Source organism: Mirounga leonina, unplaced genomic scaffold (genome assembly GCF_011800145.1).
Source record: "Mirounga leonina isolate KUSES-001 unplaced genomic scaffold, KU_Mleo_1.0 Mir_153, whole genome shotgun sequence".
NCBI lineage: Eukaryota > Metazoa > Chordata > Mammalia > Carnivora > Phocidae > Mirounga > Mirounga leonina.
This window is the reverse complement of record NW_023270387.1, coordinates 5,796,190-5,817,680: the sequence shown is the minus strand read 5'-3', so window position 1 is coordinate 5,817,680 and position 21,491 is coordinate 5,796,190. Positions and strand designations below refer to the sequence as shown.

Genomic DNA, 21,491 nt, shown 5'->3' with positions numbered 1-21,491 from the left:
GCCTCGGGGCCTTGACTTCAGCTTCCTAAACGACGAAGAAGCCAGGAGGGTCCCTCAGGGGCTGGGAAGGAACGAGGAGCTACAGAGGGCAGAGGAGGCAGCATCAGGTACAGCACCAATTCCTTCCTCTTCTCCGGGCGCCTGGCTCCCGCGGGAGCCCCCCCATCCCCATCCCCCCCGGGCGCGCGCGCAGGGAGGCGCGGAGCCTTCGCCCAGCACCCGTCGGGGCCTCGGGGCGCGCGGCTCCCGCGCAGGGCAGCTGCGCTCGGCCGCTCTCTTGACGACAGCGGGATGCCTGGCTGGCGGGTGCGCTGCCCGCGCGCGGCCAGCCTGCGGGTCTCTGGCCCCTCGGGGCCGTGAGCGAGCCTGGCCTCGCCGTGCCGGCGGGCCCTCTGCAGCATTTCTCTCCGGGTGGGTCCCGCCGAGCTGCCGCGCGCCCGCGCCGGGGACACGTGGGCGGCGGCCGGCCGCAGGGGTCCAGGCTGCGACGACGCGGCGCCGCGCGCAGGCGCGCTGCGGGCGCAGGCGGGCCGTAGGCCGGGGGCGCGCGCGAAATGGGCGGGGCGCGCGCGCGGGGCGGAGTCGTGGCGCGCGCGCGCCCCCGCGCGTCCTTGGCCCGGCCCTCCGGGCGGTCGGCCGCCACCGCGCACGCTCTCCCGCGGCCCCAGAGCCGCCCCCTCCCGCGCCGACCGGCAGCGGCTCCCGGCAGAGACGGCACCTTACTGGCGGCGAGGTGGCCGCGCCCCAGAGGCCACGCAGTTCCAGGACCTTGCCGCGTTGAGTGCAGTGAACCGGCCTCGGACTGGGACGCGCGAGTGGCTAGCTGGGTGGTCTCCTTGCGTGTGGTGCTGCCGGGGAGAAGCCGCTGCGAAATTTCACCCCTGACCTTACTCTGCAGTGTTACAGGTAGGGGTTTAGACACCGGAGCCTGATACCGACCGGTAATTGCCTGGGATGTAAATTAACCAGTTTTTCTGCTGGGAAAGCGTGGGGACAGGTCCTGGAATGAATACAAGGACTTGCTCACCAGTTCTAGAAAAGACCCACTCGAGGCCTTCTCCACTTGACTCTGGAAGGGAATTCGGGGCATCACTCTCAGGCCAAGAAGTTCATCCTTGATCGGAACTTAGAAAACCATTTTGTTTGCGAGCAACTTCATGGGGATGTCGGTTCTAGGTTTCCACCTCCTTCCAAAGACTCCACTGGCCACCCCCCCCGCAAAAAACCCAAAAAAGTCCAAAGATACTCTTCACATGGGAAAACCCCAGTTGGTCTTCATAGAAGCAGTTAGAATACACTGGGCCCAAAGCCCTGTCTTCACTCCTCTCCAGCAGATACAGATCTTGTGGGGAGAAACGAATATTTGAAGGTGAGAATGTGTATTTCACACCATCATACTCTGCTTTTAGAAAAATAGGCTCCATCACTTCCTCACTGTGTGAGCACGGTATGTCCACACCCACACGCATCCACGTGCATGTACCCACACACCCACGCCTACCCACAGGCACACCCAGCCTTGGGAAGGAGAACTTTAGAATAGTATGTAGTTTGTTTTCAACACATTTTCCAAAAGGACTAAGAAACTGGTGGCTCTCAGTGTGTGTCCTTGGAGATGTTTGTTGTCTCTAGAGAGATGGGGCTTCTTAAGTGATCCAGTATATATATTTGGGGAAATTGAGGGGAGAGTTAGGAAACAACAGGAGAAAGCTTCCACTTAGGATGTTCCTATCATTGTGGCTTCTCATGAACTATGGTCCTAGAAATAGTAAGATTATTTAGTTTAATTTTCATTCAAGGGAATTTTGACTTTTTATATCTGAACTCCTGCTTGCCTTGTTGTGTTTCCTCAATAGCAGCTCATGGTGCCCAGGACAGCCGCCTTTGGGGGATCTAGAACTCCACGTAGGGGGCAAGGCCATTAGGCTGGGCCTCAGAAGGAAGGCTGAAACACCCTTTCTGATTGCATGGCACTCGCATTGTAACTGGGACATCAACAGAAAAAGGCAAAATGCTAAGACAAGATCAATACTGCTAACGATTACACTGTTAAAAATAATTACCCCAATAATTTAAAAAATGTCACCATTAAAATATGAAAATAATTTAAGGGCAGCGGACACTTGGGCCAAATGCTGAAGGCAATTATTTCTAGTACTTTGTTCCCCGCTGGTTAATTCCTGAATCCCACTGTCAGATACCCATCACTGGATAGCTGTGTCCTGGCATTGGTCTGCGTACCAGCTCGCGTGCATGGGTTTCAGTAGCAGATACTGACATGTGGAGAAGGCCTGAGATAACATGTCAGCTTGGCTGCCACTGCTCATTTTCTTGGTATGTGTGATCACATTTTCCAGATCAAAAGTCAGAACACGTGACTTCTCATACAAGGGTATTATTTAGGAGACAGTACAACAGGCCTATGTGAGAGACCGGGAGGGCTTTTTCCTACACAGGTTTCCCCCGTTATCCAAAAATAAAGCATTTCCTATGAAAGCTTCATAAGCCAGCAGGGCAGAAAGGAAAGAAACGATTGCCATGAATTTATGTGGAAAAATTTTCGAGCATTCCCAGGCACCAAAAATAACCTCTCTTAGGCTTTCCTAAAACCTTAGGACGCATCTTGATAAATGATGCACGAAATAAATCAAGATAAAGCACAGATGTTCACAAACACAGTTCAAAACGACTGCGGCTTCGGGACGTCTGAGCAGTTCAGCCGGTGGAGCGTCTTGACTCTTGATTTCGGCTCGGGGTCTGATCTCAGGGTCATCAGATCGAGCCCCTTGTGAGGCTCGGCAGTCAGCATAGAGTCTGCTTAAGAGTCTCTCTCTCTCTCCCTCTGCCCCTCCCTCCTGCACTCTCCCTCTCTCTCTCTAAATAAATAAATAAGTAAAATCTTTTTTAAAAGTTTAAAAAAAATCATTAAAAAAAAGCTACCGCGACTTGGTGCTGAGATGCTGAGTGTGGCTCGTCGGGGAAGGAGCCGGGCAATATACCCCTCTTGCCACTTAGGCTGTATGCTGCCTCTCTCCCTGCAAAACATGTGCTACACTCTATTGTTGCTTTTTGCCTTTCTTCATAAAAGCAGAAATCCTCTTCGGGTTCCATTTGGTTGGCAAAAACAGGGACTAATGGAGGTCTTTCATGAAAGTGAAGTGGCCTAACGCAAACTTTGGAAAACGGGGGGGGAGGGGGGGAGTACTTGTAATGAGAAACAGTCTCAGGATATCTTGGCTAGGACATTAAGGGACTAAATGGAGGAGTTTGGAAAGTTTTCTGGTTGGGGGACAGCCGAGGAGTTCAGTTAGGTCTATGGTAGGCTTGAAGTGTCTACAAGACAACTAAGAACTATCCTATAGTTAGAAACCTAGAAGGGCTGTGTCATGCAGGGCTGGAGATGCCCAGAGATTGATGTGGGAGTAGTTGAGTTCACCGTGCAAGAGTCAAGAGCCCCACATAGAAATGCTCCTGAACACACGGATCTACCCCTGGTCTTCCCGCACCAGTACCAGACCTTTCTGGCTCCAGCTTACTGGGAAAGTATTTGCATTAAATATTACTATGTTCCTGATATATAAAGACTTTATTCAAATACTGAAGAAAAACACCAAGATTCAAACTGATAAACAGGCAGAAGATAGAACTAAGGTGTTCATACTAGAAGATATCCCAACAGTAAACAAAATGTTACGGGAAAATGTTCACCCTCACAGTAATAAAGAAATGAAAATTGAAGTCTTTAACAGAAAAGAAAACCTGTTGGTGAGGATGGGTGTGAAATGGATAGATTCAGCATACTGTTAGTGGAATGCAATCCTTTTGGCGAACAATGTGGTGCTCCCTATAAACACATGCCTTACCCTTGATCCAGTCTCCAATTCTTGGATATTTCTCATTAGTGGGAGTCTGAGGTGGGAGCAGATGGCCACACCAGCAATTATTAAGTGCTGCCTTTTTATGTAATAAAAATAGTAATTAGGGGCGCCTGGGTGGCTCAGTTGGTTAAGCGACTGCCTTCGGCTCAGGTCATGATCCTGGAGTCCCGGGATCGAGTCCCGCATCGGGCTCCCTGCTCGGCGGGGAGTCTGCTTCTCCCTCTGACCCTCCCCCCTCTCATGTGCGCGCTCTCTCTCGTTCTGTCTCAAATTAAAAAAAAAAAAAAAAATCTTTAAAAATAGTAATTATTTTTACTATAATAGTAACAATAATAGTAATTACTGTGATAATGATAGCTAACATTTATCGATCCCCTACTGTGTACTCAGCAGTGTACTAAACATGTTATATGTATTTAATTAATTGTCCCAATAACCTCATTACATACGCACTTGAATTTCCATTTCATAGAGAAGGAAACACAGCTTAACAGAAGTTGAGTATCTTGTCCAAGTTAAGCAAGAGGGCCAGAATTTAAATCCAGATCTATCTCAAAATGATTTTACCCATCAGCATTGAATAATCCTCACCACTGGTCTCTTGGGTTAAGTAGTGTTGATGGCTTTGTACAGAAGGGAAACTGAAATAGCTCAAGGTGAAGGAACTTGCCCAAGGTCACAGAGATCTTAAGCAACAGAGCTAGAATTTGAACCCAGATCTATCTGGCTCTAAAACCTATATTCTTTCCACTCTACTGTATTTTTCCCTGAGGAAAAAGAAGAACATATACCTGCAGATATTCATTGCAGTATTACAAAATAGCAAAATAGTGGGAAAATAATAGCAAAATAGTGGCAGGTTTCAAATCTAAGTATCCAATAAAAGCACAGTCCTTATAATGGACAGTTATGGAGATAATTGCCTCTTAACCAGTGTGATATTTAAATTTTACATTTTCTGACTACCTTGTTGTCAAGGTTGTATGGACACCTCAAGTTTATCATGAATACAATTGCGGGAAAATGCATGAGAGGCATTGTTCTGTGAAAAAAGCAGAACACAAAATACCACCCGTGTGTTACTGCAGTTTCTTGAAAATAGGCTAAATAGGCAAAAATCTATGCTTCTCCTTTTGGTGAATCTCTGGGGTCTGACTCCCGGCACGTGGCGAACAGGCACTGAAAGTTTGCTGGACGGTCGGGGCTTGCTTCTTGACTATGCTGGAGCCTGCCCAACGCTGCCGGGCTGGGGAAGGGACCCACGGTAGGCTGGGCAGGAATGCTGGTCACAGGCCACCTCCCGAGGCTCTAGGAAGGCAGAGAAGGGCAAGGGTATTGCATTGCCTGGCTTAACCGCAGAGACTCCACAGACAGGCAAGGTGCCTGCCTGTCACAGGCCTCCAGAGAAGACGATGGGGGAGTTCTGCACGGGCCAGAGTCAGAGGCTTCTGCAGTCCTAGCGTCTCTCCTCACTTCTCCCTCTCCTCGTGTTTCCCCAGCGACCCTCTGCCCAGCCTGACGGGATTCCTCCCTCCTCTGAACCCCATAAGGCACAACAGTCTGTGTTACATTGATCCGGTTCTGTCCTGTGAGTCTGGAATGTGTCCTACAGAAATACTTGGAGAGCAGTCCAAGAGGTAGAAATTACCACTGAAATTCCAATCTGACAGTTCCACTTCTTGTGGAAAGGGTTTTTCCTGGGGCTATTGACTTGGGAATGACTTCTCAGACCTTACACAGGCTGTGGTTCTAGCCTCGGTGAGAAAAAATGGCTGAGAGTTTCAGTCACAGTTCATTGGCAGGTGGAAATTTTCCCCATACTTCTCTCACACCTTGGAGGAAATTTTGTGTGTGTGTATATGTGTACATATATATACACAAATACACACACACATATACATATTTAATATATAAAATGTGAAAAGCATCTTACTGTGTCACAAGTCTTTGAAAAACACAACTACCTACCTATCACCCCCGACACCACCCCCAAGCCCACCCACCCCTGTCTCATAAACATAACTGAAATAGAGAGTGCCAAGAGATTATATCAACCACTCAGCTCACAGAAGAGATAATAAATCAAAACTATTTGTTTTTCCTATTGCAGAAAACTTAGTATAAGGCATCACAGCGCCTGATGTAATCAAACTGTAAAATGGCATGTCTAAATTTAGACTGTCTGAGCTCATTGGCAAGGCCCTGGCCCCTCCCAGGGGGAGTGTATATTTCAAAATGGCGGAGTGCCCATAGCTATGGACGCTGGAGCAACCTGCAGAGATTAAAAGCCGGATACACAGTCTCCTGCCCTAGGCCTTCCACCTGTCCTCTACTCTCCCAGCCAGTGAAGTCTGCCTCTGGCTAACAGAGAGACTTTCAGGAAACACTGGGCTCCTGGTTATGGAATATCTACTATGCTCCAGACACTGGGTTGGCCCAGTAGAAAATAAAACCTAGACTCTGCCCCAGATGGCTTAGGTAATGAATGTTCTTGGTTGGTGGTAAGTCCTATAAGATGAAGTGTTCGTATAAATGTAGCTTGCCCTCCAGCAGCCCTATGTGGCCTCGGGAAACGGACCACGAGAACCATCTAGAAGTTACAGGAGTGCTGTGTAGGCTTGTGTGTTCTGATCACTTAACAAGGTGTGGGATTCACATGAATCTCTCAGACGTCTGCAGCTTCCAGTAACACCTAATGTAGTTCATTCCTTTAATCCTAGGGGAGATCTTTATCTCACACATCCTCTCCCGTCTAGTGACCGCCGTGGATAGGTCTCCCTGGGCAATACATGTAGAACTACTATCCTATTATACTTTCATACCCCAAGGTTCGGGGACAGTGTCCTTTTTAGGCTGTGTGACATTATAACTCCTGTGCCTTTCCAAGTCTTTCCTATCTGTTTGTTTTTAGCTTCGTCATAATCGATAGAGCAGGTACTTCTGTCTTTTTCAAAAGCTAATCGTAACCACAGTAGTTTAGCCCTTGATCCGTGCTAAACTCTTCATGTGCATTTGCTCATTTAATTCCCACAACAGTCTGATGAGGGAAGGGATATTTTTTATCTCCCTTCTGCTGAGGAAGCTTAGGCAGGAGAAGGAACCTGGTTGAAGAACTACTGCAGGAAGTACTGGATTTGTGAACTCCATGTGCATTTAATTACTACGCAGCCCATCACAGCACGGAGATGTCTTCCCATTAAAACTCTTATGTCCAGGAGGCCTGGGTGGCTCAATCGTTAAGTGTCTGCCTTTGGCTCAGGTCATGATCCCAGGGTCCTGGGATCGAGCCCCGCATCGGGCTCCCTGCTCGGCGGGAAGCCTGCTTCTCCCTCTCCCACTCCCCCTGCTTGTGTTCCCTCTCTCACTGTGTCTCTCTCTGTCAAATAAATAAATAAAATATTAAAAAAAAATTTAGAGAACTTACAATGCTAGGTTGCCATGTGTCCAACTAAAAGTTATTATTAAGGAAAAGGGCATACGGGATGCTAGGGTGCCACTGGTAGAATCGGCCATATATAGGTAACATTCCCATTTATGTTTTAGAAAGCATGTGTGCATTCTGGAAGGATCTGGTCCAAACCGTTAACGGTGACTACCTCTTGCACATGATATTTAAAGGGACTCTAACCCTTTTACTATTATTTTATTTCTTATAATCATCATAGGTTAACTAAAAAAACACACTTTGTTTTTAACTTTGTAAGTATATCTTTTGAAATGAGTTGTTTTTAAAAATACCTGGATTTTTTCCACCCTCTTCTTTCTAATGTTTTATATATATTGTAATGTTAATGTATTCATAGGTCAGTTGCATTCTGTACATCAGACTTGAGTTCTATGTAACTGAGGATTGTCTTAGGGATGGAGAGCCTTACACACCTAGTAGGTGCTCCATTTCTAATTAAATGGACCTTAACTTACATCCGTGAAGGAATACAAAGGAAGGGAAGGAAATATTTGGGGAAACCAAGGACAAAAAAGGTCAGGTTAAGGTTAGTTAGAAAACATGTTTCTCTGTGTTAGCATACTTGAGTCTTAGAACAGAATCAGCTGACTAAAAGTCCCGCTGACTCAGTTCGGGTCTATTCTTCTGCAGTTAGTTCTTCATAGGCTGTGATATTTGAGAGCTGTAGCCTCACCTCACTCTCCTTCCCAGGACTGTTTCCTTATTGGCATTGCCAATGGCCCTTTTTAAAGGTAATACTTAAATATCAGCTTGGCATACCACAGGGGCCAGCTTCCTCATCGCACTGTGTGTTAGACTTTTTTTTTTTTTTTAAAGATTTTATTTATTTATTTGAGACAGAGAGAATGAGAGAGACAGAGAGCACACGAGAGGGGGGAGGGTCAGAGGGAGAAGCAGGCTCCCCGCCGAGCAGGGAGCCCGATGCGGGACTGGATCCCGGGACTCCAGGATCATGACCTGAGCCGAAGGCAGTCGCTTAACCAACTGAGCCACCCAGGCGCCCTGTGTGTTAGACTTTCTAATGATGACAGAGGGAATTGGGGCCAGCAGTGACCAAACTCCACACTTCCCAGAGAAAGGTTGTGGTGTTTTATATTTCTATCAAGGCTGCTTTGGGTTCAACTTTGAAATAATGCATTTCGCAGTAGTTGAAGGGGGCAGGGGCCTGGGGGAGGGGAACCTGGCAACCACAGCTCCATTCTCCAGGTGTGTCCAGAAGTTGTGTTGTGCAGGTGCTGGGAGGGGCCGTCTGAAAGCACCAGGCAAGGGTCTGTTCTGGGGCCCTCTCCTAGTTCTTGGTAGTTCCCTTGGCACATGGGCAGCGTAACTCCAGTCTTCTCATGCTGCTCTCACCATGCACATGTCTGTCTCTCTGTCCAAATTTTCTCCTTTTCGTAAGGACACCAGTCATATTGGATTAGAACACACCCTAATTGGGGCACCTGGGTGGCTCAGTCGTTAAGCATCTGCCTTCGGCTCAGGTCATGACCCCAGGGTCCTGAGATCGAGCCCCGCATCGGGCTCCCTGCTCAGCGGAGAGTCTGCTTCTCCCTCTCCCACTCCCCCTGCTTGTGTTCCCTCTCTCACTATCTCTCTCTGTCAAATAAATAAATAAATAAATCTTAAAAAAAAAAAAAAGAACCCACCCTAATGATTCATTTTAATTTGAATACCTCTGTAAAGCCCCCATCTCCAAATAAGGTCATATTCTGCAGTACTGGGGGGGGAGGTTTACAACTCTAATATATATTTTTTGGAGGATACGGTGTAACCCATAATAGTAAGGCTGGTTTCGTATTTTGAAATAAATTACTGTGAACCCACCATACAACAGTCTAAAGAAGAAAAGCATGATCACATTGATGCAGAAAAAGCATTTGACAAAGTTGAACATGCATTCATGATACAAACTCTTCGCAAGAAAGAAATAGAACCTGATGAAAGGCATCTGCCAAAAAATTTATAGCTAACATCATACCTATTGGTGAAACACTGAATGCTTTTCCTCTAAGATCCGGAACAAGGCAAGGATGTATAATCTCACCAGTCTTAATTCAACATCATACTTAAGGTCCTAGCAAGTATCAGCCAAGGTAAAGAAATAAAAGACATACATATGAGAAAGGAAGAAATAAAACTATCCCTATTTGGAGATGATATGATTGTCTACAAAAAAAATCCCCCAGAAACATCTACCAAAAAAGAAAGAAAGAAAGAAAGAAAGAAAATTCAGGAACTAAGAAGTAAATTTAGCAAGGTGGTAGGAAACAAGATCAACATACAAAATTCTACTGAGTTTCCATATAGTAGGAAGGAATGATTAGAAAAGCATCCCAGCCAATTCCTCCTCAAGTCCCATTGACCAGAACCAGGTCATAAGGCCACCCTCGCTGCAAGGGAATTGGGAAATCAAGAAATGGGATTTAGATGTTAGGCTTAGACCAATCGTGATCCCTCCCCCGAAACTGAACACTTTGCTGCCCACAGTGAAACTAGAAAGGAGAGTAACTGGGGGGAATAGATTCTAGAAGGCAACCAACACTGTCTAACATAGAATCTCAGTGTGGTTTTTTTCTTACTTATTTATATGTTTCTCTATTAAGGAAATTGACTTTTGTCCTATTTATTATAATATATTTCCCAGTTTTCAGTTTGCACTTAACTTCTATTTATCTGAAAGCAGCAGGAATTTTTTTCCATTAAAAAAATCGTTTCTTATGATTTATGTATAAATCTGAAAGGGAGAGAGCATGAGAGGGAGGGAGAATCTCAAGTAGACTCCATGCTGAGCATGCAGTCTGATGCGGGGCTCAATCTCACAACCGTGAGATCATGACCTGAGCCAAAACCAAGAGTTGGATGCTTAACCAACTGAGCCCCCCCCAGGCGCCCCTCCATTTTTATATAACAAAATGTACCCAGTTTTTAAAAATTTTCTTTTTAAGATTAGAAAGTTCTCCCATCTAGAGATTAGGTCAATATCCACCTCTACCTTTTCAAATCTTTTTTAAAAACTAACTTTTTTAGGGCACCTGGGTGGCTCAGTTGGTTAAGCGACTGCCTTCGGCTCAGGTCATGATCCTGGAGTCCCTGGATTGAGTCCCGCATCGGGCTCCCTGCTCGGCAGGGAGTCTGCTTCTCCCTCTGACCCTCCCCCCTCTCATGTGCTTGCTCTCTCTCATTCTCTCTCTCTCAAATAAATAAATAAAATCTTTAAAAAAAAAACAAAAAAAAAAAACTAACTTTTTTAATGATCCAATATATATTTTATTTTTAAAGTAGGATAATCATATGAATTGATTTTTCCCCCCAAATGGCTAGCAAATTGTCCTGGTACCATTTATCTCCTTCTGCTTCTAAGGCCTATGATTATTCCTTTTAGCAAGAGGACCAGGGAACAAACAAACAATAATAGCAACAGAGTGTTGGTGAGGCAAATGCTACAACAGCCCCTATCATGACACTAAGAAGGAAGTTGGAGGGAAAGGCTTTTGTACAGAGAAGTGTGATTTAGCACATATATTAGTATGCGTAGATGATGGGTCATGTTTCACTTCCTTCGTCTTCCCATTTCCTATGCCAGGTGGCCAACCCAACCCAGGGTAGACCATTCATCCTGAGATCTACATCACGTGACCTGGTTGTCTTTTTTTTTTTTTTTAAGATTTTATTTATTTATTTGTCAGAGAGAGAGAGAAGAGAGCGCACAGGCAGGGGGAGTGGGAGTGAGAGAGGGAGAAGCAGGCTTCCCGCCGAGCAGGGCGCCTGATGTGGGACTTGATCCCTGGACCCCGGGATCATGACCTGAGCCAAAAGCAGATGTTTAACCAACTGAGCCATCCAGGCATCCCCTGGTTGTCTCTTACATCTGGTTCTTTTGATAGTCAAACCAATACCCTGTTAGGGTGCCATAAGGTTTTCATTTATCACAAAATTAATTTGCTTTAAAAATTAATCACATGGATAAGTGATTAAAGGGATTACTAGACAAACGAACAAACAAAATTAAAACCTCACATGTTGTGAATTTAATGTTTGCTGCTCTCAGGGGAGCTGGTAAAGCTCTTTAGGAGATCACTGTCTACACATCAATCAGGGTCCCACCAGGAAAACAGAAACTACATCTTATTTAAAATAGAATATAGTGCAGTGAATTGGTTCCATGGTGAAGGAAAGAGGCGGAGAAACCCATCAGGGGACGATGACCGACTGCCCTGGGGTCCGGCATCCAATCTGCAACACCTCCTGGGGGGCCGGGGACTGGCCCCAGCAGGAAGAGGCAGTGTTGTGCTCGTAACTGGCTCCCCTGCAGAAAAAGCCGTGACTTGTAGCATTGGCCAACTTCAAGCTAGCAATAGTTTAACAACCAGCTTGCAAAATCCCTGAGTATCTGGCCATCTGCCCTTGTGAGCCAGTCCAAGCCAGCTCCGGTTCACCACTGGTTGGAGAGGAAAAGGGAGCAGGTGGTGTTACCCAAGCCTCGGCTAGGATCCCCCAAGAGAAACTGCAACCAAGTGTGGCAGGCCTGTCTGGGGATTTGAAGATGTGGGGGAGGCACTCACTTCCAGAAGTTTTGCACGAGGCAGAGGGCAGAGGAGAATACCCCGCCTTTTTCCTTCTCGCCCTCTAGCCTCCTGTAAGTGTCTGGCTGAAGCCAGCTGGAAGCAGCTGACAGTAGTTAGAGCCTGGAGATGAAGCTTGCAGAGGTCATCCCCCAGAGCAGGGGAAGGACAGTTCCTTGCTCTTTTCTCTCCCATTCCTCTTGTCCTCGTCTGCCATCCTGTAGGGCCTGCATTTTCTCACTGCCCAGGCTTACATTGCTAAAGCTTTGCTTTCTGCCAGATGATTCTTAGGCATTTTCCTTCCCGTTATCCTGGACTACTGTCCATGCCCATTCTGTGTTCTTTTACAGTTTCTTGGCTTCTGCACCTTTGGGGAGTTGCCCTCTTCTGCTCCCTGACTTTCTGGGTGTTCTTCCTCGGCCCTGCTCAGTCTCCATCACGCTCCGACTCAGGGTCTTTGGGTAGAAAGGAAGGGTGTCACTCAGGGCACATAAGGTAGAATGGGCTTTGCAGAAAGGTTACACGTGGACTGCAACTGGAATTTGAAGGACTCAGGGATCCAAGATGCCTCCAGGGACGGGCCACACGCTCTGCTCCCGTGTCACAGCCCACACTTTCTTCTTCCCAGGCTTCTTCGACTGACTGCTGCTTTTCACATTCTCTGGTCCAGATCCTCACGCTCCGGACCTGCATGCCGGGTCAGCTGACGCATCTCTGGCCAGCCTGTAGACCGACTGCCCTGGGGTCAGGCATCCAATCTGCAGCACCTCCTGGGGGAAAGTGTGGCGCCGGAGTCCTGAGCAGGGGCCACAGACCTTCTAGTTCGGCCACAAGTGATATCATGTGGGTGTGGCAGGTGCTGAGGAGGGCCTTGCACTTCCTTTTCTATGTGCCTACCTGGGCACCAAGATATTTGCTCTCCTCTTGGCTTCTGTGATGACAGGTCTTGGCCTGCAGGCTCTGCTAAGACAGAGTTCTCAAACCTGGCCAAAATGACAGCTACCTGGGGAACTCTTCAAACTACCAAGGCCGGCCCCACCCTGACATTCTGGCTTACTTGGTCTGCGATCAGGCTGGGCACAGGTATTGTTTACAGCTCCTTAGATGACTCTAATGTGCAGTAAGGGATCCGGGCCTGACAGCCCGGGCATTGGGCCCTGACTCTGCCTGGCACGCACATCTTTCCTACACTCCTCCCCATTGCACAAGTTGAGGGAGTGTTGATTTTCAGGAAATGCTGTGGTTTGGGAGGGGAAGGTCTGGAGTCCTAGCAGAGGACAATTGAGAGGGCTGTGCCTGGCGCAGACTTAATAAATCTTGTTTCTAGTGCTTTCCCACTTTAAAATTGCTTGGTAGGATCAAAGGGACCTTCTGTCCCTGCAGCTGTTGAGTCTGGCAACGGGAAGAATTGCTTTTTACTTTTTGTTGTTTTGTTTTGTTTTACTGCCCACTAAGTGTGGGTTGCACACAAACACGAGTGTTGTAATATCCACAAGCAGCTTCGATCCTGTTCTTGTGAACCTGCTCCAGTGCTCTAGTCATAAGCTCTTCACATCGGCTCCTGGGTGGTCGTGTTCAAGGTGAGGAAGTAGGAAAGAACAGCCAGAGAAGGCAACGTGGAAGCCCGAAGAGTTCCTGGAAGGGAAAAGCAGCCTGGTTTCAGTACAAATTGGCCAAAAGTGAGAGCAAGGTGCTACGTACCTCTCTGTGCCGATTCTGTGATTATTCAGGAATACTTGACTTAAATATACGCCGCGCTTTAAAGCCTACTGTGTTCACCTGAGCCCCTTAAAGGTCCTTTAAAGTAGAAAGAACAACTATGATTATCCCTATTCTCCCCAGACATTATTATCCTTATTTCTCTCTTTTCTCAAAGTGTCTCAAGACCAGAGTAATGGCCAGGGGTGGGTGTGTGACCCCCACACGGGACGACGGAGGTGGGTGGAAAAGCGGAGCTTCCAAGAGCAGTTAATACCTTAGCTTGCAGGGAGTTAAATAGCAGTTGAGAGAACAAGTGAGCAGAGATCATAGCGGCAGAGTGGGGGTCAGATGGAGGGCCCCCATGGTCTCCGTCCGCCCCACCCCTGCAGCCGCACCAAGCATGCTCGCTGGCCACGGGAGGCCCGAGAACATTCTGGGGGTGCTGATGAGGCACAGAGTCCAGTGACTGAGGCCAGGGGCCTCTGGAGACAGACTAGTCAGACGCTCCCAGATGGCCTGAGGACCACCTCTTATCTGGGTCTATATGAAGTCCCCTAAACAGCCAGCATTTTTATTTAAATCATGTCATTGTTCAGATGGTGACCCAGGTTTTCTTTTCATTTTTGGGCTTTTAAACTGCAGAACTTTTAACAGCCTATTTAAGGGGGAAAAAAAAGGCTGTCGTGTATTTTGCATGTGGTTTTCTTCCTTTCTTCCAGATCCCAGCAAGGTATATAAAAATGACTCTTTGGACTTATGCCTATTTGAAGGTAGGTCTCAGTTGCTGGCTGAATTACTGTGCATTTGCACGTGGGCTTGCACTTCACGGCTTCCAGTCAGGATGAGGGTCAGGATGAGCAGAGACTGCTCCTCCTCCTAGTGGGCAAAGTGCTGACAATGGCCTTCCCTGTGGGGGGAGGGGGCAAGTCAGGGAGGCTCCGGTCACCCTCCCATTCTCTCTCATCTGCTTTCTGGTGCCTCTTCCTCCCTAAGGACATCATTTTCTTCCCCTGTTCTCAGGAACTCCCTGCATCCCATCAAAGCGCATCCTTATTTGTAGGTTATGATAGGACCAGCCCCACAGGAGACATCTGGAAGGCCCAAAAATTAGGTCATGTCTGTCCACAGCTGTTTAATTGCCTTGCCCCTGCCATCTAGGCAAAATTCTTTAAAAGGTGTATGAGTAACATATTCCTTCCAGGGTAGCTGTCTCCACCTTCAAAGCCACACCGGTCCCCACCCTCACCTTGCTCTACCGAGCATTTTGTGCCCCGGTTCTGCTGGGCTCTGACTCCGGACTCTGGCCCAACTGTTCTTCATTTCCTCCATGTGACAATTTTTCACAACTTGTTCAAGGCCTTACAGATCCTTGAAGAGAGTTCACGGGAATACAAAGAAACACAAATGTAACTTTTTAGTATAAACATTTTGCATGTGTCTAAGATCTGACCAACAAGTGTAAATGGCACAATTTCCAAGCAGTGCTTGGAGCAATGATAGCTTTAGCATTAAAGCGATAAAAATGCTTTTCTGTTCTCAGCTCATCTGAGCTTCATCTCTGAGGCGCTCTGGGCCACTCACAGGTGGGAGCCCTAAAGATGGAAGCTTCTACACCTCCAGGGGCCTGGGTCTCCTGGGGAGGTAGCCAGGTCCCCCCTTCTCCTGTGGCATGGGTCTGCCTGCCTTCCTGGGATGTGGTAGTCAGCAGGACTCTTTTATAGCAGGTGGGTCAGCTGTCAACAGTAAGTGGCAGTAACACCGCAGTTTCTCGTCTTTCTGCTGGAGCTGCCGGCTGTGACGAGCTCCCCCGCTTGTAGCATGAAGGCATCTGTCTTTGGAGCCTGTCGCTGTCTCAGGACCCTTCTCACATGCCTCACAGCTTTGGGGGGGGGTGTTGCTCAGAGGCTGGGTACCTCTGTGTTCCTCTGTAGGGTGAGAGCCCCGTAAGAGAGATTTTCCCCCCCATATCATGGGTTCAACAACACTTCTGTTGAGCGGCACTCATTTATTTAGCGGATACACGCGAGATCCTATTATGAACCTAGTACTGGAAACAAAATGCTGTCCATAGTCTCTCAGTCTTCAGCGAGGGAGAAGCATTTAAAAACAACGTATTTACTGTACCATGGCAGACAATAAGCCAGCTATGCACAGGGACACATCTGTCAGTTCACCCCAGGTGAGGTCTCGGGGAGGACTTTGCTGGAGGAGGTGAGGTCCGAATTGAGTCTTGAATGGGGTGTGGGGTGAATAGAAGTGGGAAGGGCATCCTGGATGGGGCAGACAGCACTAGGGAGGGTGCAGAGATGGGGAGGAGGCTGGGGAGTCGCAGGCATCAGCAGTGAGGGCATCACTAGAACGCAAAGTGAGAGCCTGTGACCGGCAGGAGGGCTGGCTACAACGGGAGCCCCTGGGGAGCCCCTGGGATGTCGGGAGCAGCAGAGTGACACCTCTGGGGGATTAGGAGGGATTAGGAGGCCCTGACTAAGGATGGGGAGAAGGGGAGAGGCTCAGGAAGTATTTGGAAAGTTAAATTAGCAGGACTTGGGACTGACGGCTGGAGAAGGGGAAGGGGAGTTCATAGGAACCCAGGTTTCTGGCTTTCAGTAGCTTTTGGCATTTGACCACCATTCACACTGAAACTGGTAGATTCAGGTGGACTCTACGCTCGGAGAGTCCAGGGGAGGTGATGTATCTGAATACCAATGGCCAACAGTTCCTCCACCAGCTCTGAAACATGGAGATGCTTTATCTCATGAGGTACTTTGTCTCAGCACTGAAGGTCAGGTGTTAGGCCTGTGACCAGGAGGGGAGGTGAAGGGAGAAGTGGGCAGAATTCGGAGCAGAGTTCTAGCAAGGGAGCCTGGCACACGTTCGGTGGCTCCAGATGGCCCGGGAAAGGACTTCGGCATCGAAGCCACCAGCAGCCACCTGGCAGGTGAGGAGGGACTGACTGGCCCCCAGGAACCAGCGCCCAGGCAAGCGGAGGTGAGCAGCCTGCCACACAGCAGGTGCCCGGGCAGCCAGAGGACAGTGCAGGTGCTTTCATTTCCTGCCTGTCAGCTTTGGACTTCTGTCAGGAGCTTTGGTGCTCTCCCATTCTAAGCAGAAAGAATTAAGGCTGACTGATAATTGAAATACCCTCCTCCCCTCCAAAAAAAGAAAGAAAGAAACAAACAAACAGAACCCAAGACACTTCAAGTGGCTGTTTCCCTCGGTGAAGTAGCAGCAAGTTGATTTTCGGCAGTACCTGTCCCTTCGTGCGGGGTCAGCAGACGTGTAGTTCAGCTTCAACAAGTGGGGAATCCCCTGTCTTCACTGCGCCCTCTCCACCAGCCTAGGGCACTGGGGATCTTGGTTTCAAAGCTTGTCCAAAGTCACGAAGAGAGAGATAAAGCCATCATTCTACCTTGCGCTGCCCAACACTGACCAGGTAAGCTGCCGTGTGCCAGGATAAAGCCCTGGCAGGTCATTTGGCCCTGGTATTCCAGAATGTGCTAGAATATATTGAACGTACATCTCTAGGTTCAAAGCGGCAAGGCTGAGAATGGTATCATCAACGGGCATGGCGAGAAAGGAAAGAGATGACCCTTTCCAAGTTTATCATGATGGGAGTTTACTCAAATAAATCCCAGCATCTTTGGGGATCAAGATTAGTGATATTTCCGGGTGCCTGGGTGGCTCAGTCGTTAAGCGTTAAGCTGAGCCTTCGGCTCAGGTCATGATCTCAGGGTCCTGGGATCGAGTCCCACATCGGGCTCCCTCCTCGAGGGGAAGCCTGCTTCTCCCTCTCCCACTCTCCCTGCTTGTGTTCCTGCTCTCACTATCTCTGTCTCTGTCAAATAAATAAATAAAATCTTTAAAAAAAAAAAAAAGATTAGTGATATTTCCATTTCATTCAAATAAGAGATACTTGACAGTATTTTGAGGACCTACTATTTATATGATTTATGCAGTCTGCTATGGTAAATGCAAGATGTAGAACCCAAGAAATTGATAATCTTTTTGGGCAGACAGAGCATGAAAATTTAAATACTATGCTGCACATGACTAAGTACCTCATGGGTGGTCCAGACAGTAGGATTTGGGAGTGAGAGAAGATGGGTGGGAGCTGAAATGATGAGGAGAGCGTTCACAAAGAGACTGGCCTTGGACTGGTTAGAGGTGGATGGGGAGAGGGACTCCCAATTATGGCTTGTTAATGCCTCCATTGTTCCAGTTCTATGTAACACACTATGTGAACTTTAATTAGCAGTTAGACACAAATCTTCATTTCAGAAAGGCAGTTTCAATATTGGGAACTAAAGTCCTAAAGAATAGGGCTAGTGTTTGTTTATTGTGGGTAAGTGCTGGCTTGCAAGGGTGTTCCTCACCCCTGCACTCTTCCCTTCCCCTCCCCAGGTATCTATTCACCTTCAGTTACTTCTGCTATGTGTTCACTAATTTTTTTTTAGCAGAAATTGCTGAAAATAATTTTTTAAACTGCACGTGGAGAATGAGATTTAGGTTAACCATTTACTTATTATTATTATTATTCTGAATGATAACTAGAGAAGCACAAAAGCATTTCTGATAAAATACAAGTTAATTATGTGCTAAAGGGTTATGTGATGCCTTTCTCCCTATCTCGAGCTTTTAGGTGAATCTGCTGAATCAGGGAGCAGCCACCTAGTGGGTTGGTTTGAGTGACAGGCATGAGGCCACAAAAAGAAATCTTTAACTTCCCCTCCAAGCCCTGTTCTTTATATGAGAGCATAGGAAGCCTCCGGAAGACCTGCATGGTCTGAGTATTGAACCTTCTCCTGTGTGTTTCTAACAAGGAATTGAGAGAAGTTCAGAGTTTCTGAGATTCTCATTCAAAGCTCAATGACATAGGACAGTATTAATATAGAATATATTAATAGATAATGATTGACCTCCATGAGTAAGCTTGGACGATTTCTCTTGATGCAAGGCCAACAAATAAAAACTTCTATGAACACTGAAACAAAATAAAAACAAGCAAAACCTACTCCTTCACTCCTACACTCCTATTCTACTTCCTTTCCTCAGATTACTCTCTGTGAATGATGGTCTTCAACAATACCCCCTTCCTACACACACACACACACACACACACACACACACACACACACACAATCTATTTTCCGAATCATTTGATCATTCACTGAAGAAAGAGCATCACTCACAAGGAACAGTGGCAGATTCAGACTCTGCCCTAATGGGGCTTATACTCCAGTATACTCCAGTATATTTTCATCTTTCCTCTGAGACCCATCTTTCTTTTTCTTTTTTTTAAGATTTTATTTATTTATTTGACAGAGAGAGACACAGTGAGAGAGGAAACACAAGCAGGGGGAGGATCAGAGGGAGAAGCAGACTTCCCGCTGAGCTGGGAGCCGGGCGTGGGGCTCGATCCCAGGACCCCGGGATCATGACCCGAGCTGAAGGCAGACGCTTAACCAACTGAGCCTCCCAGGCGTCCCAACTGTTTTTCTTTTAAGGATCTAACATGTCCTTTGTTATAACACGGCTCTTTTGTATATCTTTTCCCGCTGTTAGAGCTTACATTTCCTAGTGTATTCCCAGCGTCTTTACAGATGTAAATGCTCATTATAGTTGAATTCATTTTTTCACTCAAAAAACATTTTTCAATCCTTTAGTGAAGTGCCAGCCCTGAGCTAGATCATGGGACCAAGAATACGTAAGGAAGGGCAAAGCAAGCAGAAGAGCAACTTGGGGAAAGGCCAGAGAGTATGGCCAAGAGTTGGAAAGGTTGGCACCTGGGACTAGGTGAGGGGACGATGGGAAACAAGTCTACACGGGTAAACAGGGGGTCTGGTCATGAAGAACTGAGTTGTACAGATGAGGACGATGAGACCCATATATGTTACTTGATCAGCCCAAGTAACAAATGGATCAGAACCCAGCATCTGACCGGCCCTACCATCCACCCTCACATACGCTCAGATGTGTGGGATGGGAAAAAGATGAAGATAGCGCTAGAGAACGTCTATGACAATAGTGTCTGTGTCCTGGGGCCACATTGTACCTCTCTTTGTATTTACCACCACAACCTGAACAGAGGCAAGAGTAACAGGAGGCAAACAACCAAGAAAATTCAGTTATCCATTCTGACATCCTTTTGGTCCTTTGCCTTGAGCTTCAAAGAACTGATATTTTCAATGACACTAAGGTTAAAATAACAAGCAAAGGTGTTGAGCAGAGAAGTCATAAAAAAACACGTATGCAATTAACAAATGAAATAATAGTCAACCTCTCCAGTAACTGGATTTTTTTTTTTTTAAAGATTTTATTTATTTATTTGACAGAGAGAGACACAGCGAGAGAGGGAACACAGGCAGGGGGAGTGGGAGAGGGAGAAGCAGGCTTCCCGCTGAGCAGGGAGCCCGATGCGGGGCTCGATCCCAGGACCCTGGGATCATGACCTGAGCCGAAGGCAGACGCTTAACGACTGAGCCACCCAGGCACCCCGTAACTGGATATTTTTTAATGAAAAAAAAAAAAAACCCACCTTTTTATTGTGTTTATTAGATATCAGATCATCAAAGATTAATAAGAACAATAATAAGTCATGTTGGCAAGGGTATGGGGAAACTGGCCCTCATATGGGATCTGCTGGTTGGAGAAAAATTTGGCATAACTTTTCTCCAGTGCAATTTGGTGATATATTTCATAAGTCACTAAAACATATATGTCCTTTGGCTCAGCAATCCACCTCAAGGAAATTTATCCTAAGGAATTAACCATGAATGCTAGGTTTGAATTATGTGCATTTCAACATTATGGTTGTGAAAAATGAAAACTAGAGACATCTGGGTGGCTCAGTCAGTTAAGTGTCTGCCTTTGGCTCAGGTCATGATCCCAGGGTCCTGGGATGGAGTCCAGCATTGGGCTCCCTGCTCAGAGGGGAGTCTGCTTCTCCCTCTGCCTGCCAATCCCTCTGCTTGTGCTCTCTCTCCCTCTGTATCTCTCTGACAAATAAAGAAATAAAATCTTAAAAAAAAAAACAATTCCTATATCCAACAATAAGGGACTAGGTACATATACTATGGAACAGAGATACAATATGAAAATATTGATGTAGCGCAGCATTCTTAATAGAATGCTAAGTGGGAATTATTGACTACAAAACAGTATTTATAGTGTAAAGGCATTTTTTAAAAAAACACATACACGTGTACGTGGCATGCTGGGCAAGCCCGACCCCTGGGATATATTATCAGAAAGCATCTGTAGTTTGGCCCTTTTAATGCCCCTGGATAAAAATGTGAGTAGTCCCATGATTTTTTTGCTCACTGTTAGGTAACAGAAATCCTTTGGCCGCTTGAAGACACAAAACACAGTCTCAATTCGATATATAGTGATTAGACTATCTGGTCCCTGATTAAGTCTGACCTCATTCAGAGCAGTGGCCCATTCCCCTGGCACACCCACGGCGAGAAGCCTGTAACAGTGAGGAGGGATTTGATCCTCCCTGCCCACCTCCCACCAAAGCCCCCTACCTCTCCATCCCCTTGATGAAGTGGAGGGTGGATGGGCCGAGAGGTAGAAGTTTGGGTGGGGGTATGGGGGGACGGATGCTGAAAGCTCTCGCTTGACTGGGAGGGCTGTGGGATGGCTTCCACACTCTCTGGGTTGGACAGATGTTTACATTTGCCTCTTGTCTCACATACTCCTGGGGGCTTTTAGGCTCTGTTCTCCTGCAGCTTCCTTGATGATAGGGTGTGCTGTCCCGTTCTCTGCCAACCTCGCTGTGTCCCTAGGAGCCCAGTGATTCACCCACAGCCCCCTTCCACTAAGGTGTTTTTCCCTCATGAGCTAGCTCTAGTGGATATGAACTAAGAGAGCCCCACGCCTCCT

General features: G+C 47.1%; 1 protein-coding gene across 4 annotated transcripts in view; it reads left to right on the top strand.

The window, feature by feature from the left end:
• The first annotated feature begins 629 nt into the window (after positions 1-629).
• The window catches only part of EXPH5 (exophilin 5), a 67,285-nt gene continuing 46,423 nt past the window's right edge, over positions 630-21,491 (top strand). The window contains exons 1-2 of one of the 4 annotated variants that reach the window (XM_035008867.1): positions 718-906; positions 14,327-14,377. The gene's annotated coding sequence lies outside the window, so the exon portion shown is untranslated. Of the gene's footprint in view, positions 942-14,326; positions 14,378-21,491 lie in introns of all 4 variants that reach the window. The other 3 variants (XM_035008871.1, XM_035008866.1, XM_035008872.1) reach the window with 3 other exon arrangements.